Consider the following 3,156-nt stretch of genomic DNA (forward strand, 5'->3'; position numbering starts at 1 on the left):
GCATCAGCCATCAACAGATGTTCCTATTTCGCAAACTCAAGAAGCAAGTATTTGTCTACTTCATTGAGTGCATCTCTGTGTGCAGTATGACAGCCAAAATTCCCCTGTCTCCACCATTGAGCCCTGTCGCCATCTTTTGGACAAAAAAAGGTATTGCAGGAGTGAGACTTGGGGTTAGTCTGCAAGTCAGTAAGATAGTCCCCAGGAATCACATTGTGCTGTCATTCAAAATGGTCACCTTCAGTTTTCTGAGCTGGGTCAGGGCTCAAATAGGTTCTCTACTACATTATCTATCTCTTATGGTTTGAAGTGACATGAAAAGGTAATATTGAATTAATATGGGGAGATTAAAAATACTAAACACTGTGTCCCTGTCCATCTGTCTGCCTCTTTTGAAACACAGACACTGTCCTGAAAGAAGCAGAAGTTGGCTGCCTGAGAGGACGGTTTCAGAGGAGAGGAGAAGAAGAAACTCAAGCATCAGCCATCAACAGATGTTCCTATTTCGCAAACTCAAAAAGCAAGTATTCATCTTCTTCATTGAGTGCATCTATCTGTGTGCAGTATGACAGCCAAAATTCCCCTGTCTCCACCATTGAGCCCTGTCGCCATCTTTTGGACAAAAAAAGGTATTGCAGGAGTGAGACTTGGGGTTAGTCTGCAAGTCAGTAAGATAGTCCCCAGGAATCACATTGTGCTGTCATTCAAAATGGTCACCTTCAGTTTTCTGAGCTGGGTCAGGGCTCAAATAGGTTCTCTACTACATTATCTATCTCTTATGGTTTGAAGTGACATGAAAAGGTAATATTGAATTAATATGGGGAGATTAAAAAAACTAAACACTGTGTCCCTGTCCATCTCTCTGACTCTTTTGAAACACAGACACTGTCCTGAAAGAAGCAGAAGTTGGCTGCCTGAGAGGACGGGTTCAGAGGAGAGGAGAAGAAGAAACTCAAGCATCAGCCATCAACAGATGTTCCTATTTCGCAAACTCAAGAAGCAAGTATTTGTCTACTTCATTGAGTGCATCTCTGTGTGCAGTATGACAGCCAAAATTCCCCTGTCTCCACCATTGAGCCCTGTCGCCATCTTTTGGACAAAAAAAGGTATTGCAGGATCCAAAAAGACTCTCATCTTGCAGGCATAATCTCCTCATATTGACCGACAGGACATGCAGCAAGGCCTCTGCTTTAATCCAGGCCAAATACTGTATCTAATCTGACTCTCAAAATTCCCTACTTGAGTGAGACTTGGGGTTAGTCTGCAAGTCAGTAAGATAATACCCTGAAGTCCCCAGGAATCACATTGTGCTGTCATTCAAAATGGTCACCTTCAGTTTTCTGAGCTGGGTCAGGGCTCAAATAGGTTCTCTACTACATTATCTATCTCTTATGGTTTGAAGTGACATGAAAAGGTAATATTGAATTCATATGGGGAGATTAAAAAAACTAAACACTGTGTCCCTGTCCATCTGTCTGCCTCTTTTGAAAAACAGACACTGTCCTGAAAGAAGCAGAAGTTGGCTGCCTGAGAGGACGGGTTCAGAGGAGAGGAGAAGAAGGCACTCAAGCATCAGCCATCAACAGATGGTGGCATTATGACAGAAAAATATCGTGATTCTGTGATGTGAAACACTTTGTTGATGCAGGAATGCAACCCTAAATAAACTATCAGTCTTTACAAAGGCCAAATAGTGTATCTAATCATTTGACTGAACATCTAACATAGAACTGCATCTACTCTCATTCTCTCTGGACCTACCCGCAGTGTATGCACTTAAAGCAGGCAGGAAAAGTAAGAAAAATGAGTAAAAATACCTCCAGTACATCAAGTACACGTTACCCCAGTCAAAACGCATATTTCCTGTTTTTTTTTCTAAGTGTCCACGCACAGGGTAGTCCGTTTCGTGCATCTGGTATTCCAAAACTGGTTTCGTGCACAGGGTAATCCGTTTTCTGTATAGGGTAGAGATATGGACCGCGCAAACCGGCGATTTCGTTTAAGGAAACAGAGTTTTGGCGCTCGTCTTTCGCTGGGATTTTGACAGAGTATGAAGATCGCCCGGCGCTTTTCAAAGACGCGCTGCCTCGGCTGTGGGTATCCGTTTATAGGAGTGCTTATATTGGTGGTTAGAGGACGTCGGGACCGTGAATTCGGTATAAGAATCCCCGCTGTGCGTTCCATTTCCGGGTAGATATGGACCGCGCAATGTGGCTACTGCGACCTACTTTGACTACACCGTGCCTCGGCTGTGGAGGTCGCATCCAGGATCCACTCGGATAGATTTGTAGAGGGGGACTTGGACTACAGTTACATATAAGTGTCCCGGCTGTGCGTTGTGTATTCGCGGGGATATGGACCTCGCAAAACGGGTATTTAAGGAAGTCCGTTTTGTGCATAGGGTAATCCGTTTCGTGCATCTGGTATTCCAAAAGTGCTTCTACAGTTGATTTGGTGAACCTGGAAAAGGGGCTTTATAAAAAAACTTAAATAGGTGTGAGATATGACATATTTGGGAGATTGGAAGTCCAAATGATACAATTATAAAGTATTCAACCTTCAAGCCACAATATCTTAACAGTAATAGCTATCTGAATGCTTCTCCAGGTGATTTGGTGAACCTGGAAAAGGGGCTTTATAAAAAAACTTAAATAGGTGTGAGATATAACATATTTGGGAGATTGGAAGTCCAAATGATACAATTATAAAGTAGTCAACCTTCAAGCCACAATATCTTAACAGTAATAGCTATCTGAATGCTTCTCCAGGTGATTTGGTGAACCTGGAAAAGGGGCTTTTGGAAATAGAAAAAAAATTAAATAGGTGTGAGATATGACATTTTGGGGAGGTTAAAAATCAAAATGATACAATTATAAAGTATTCAACCTTCAAGCCAGAATATCTTAACAGTAATAGCTATCTGAATGCTTCTCCAGGTGATTTGGTGAACCTGGAAAAGGGGCTTTTGGAAATAGAAAAAAAATTAAATAGGTGTGAGATATGACATATTTGGAAGGTTGATAATCAAAATGATACAATTATAAAGTATTCAACCTTCAAGCCAGAATATCTTAAAAGTAATAGCTATCTGAATGCTTCTACAGGTGATTTGGTGAACCTGGAAAAGGGGCTTTTTTTTTTTTTTTGAAAAAATAT

At 41.4% G+C, this 3,156-nt stretch overlaps 1 pseudogene; it reads right to left on the minus strand.

Moving 5' to 3' along the window:
* Window positions 1–2,958: 2,958 nt before the first annotated feature.
* LOC142937937 (28S ribosomal RNA) overlaps window positions 2,959–3,156 on the minus strand; it is a 5,226-nt pseudogene continuing 5,028 nt past the window's right edge.

The sequence above is a fragment of the Anarhichas minor genome, unplaced genomic scaffold, assembly GCF_050575085.1.
Source record: "Anarhichas minor isolate MPS153535 unplaced genomic scaffold, ASM5057508v1 ptg000078l, whole genome shotgun sequence".
NCBI lineage: Eukaryota > Metazoa > Chordata > Actinopteri > Perciformes > Anarhichadidae > Anarhichas > Anarhichas minor.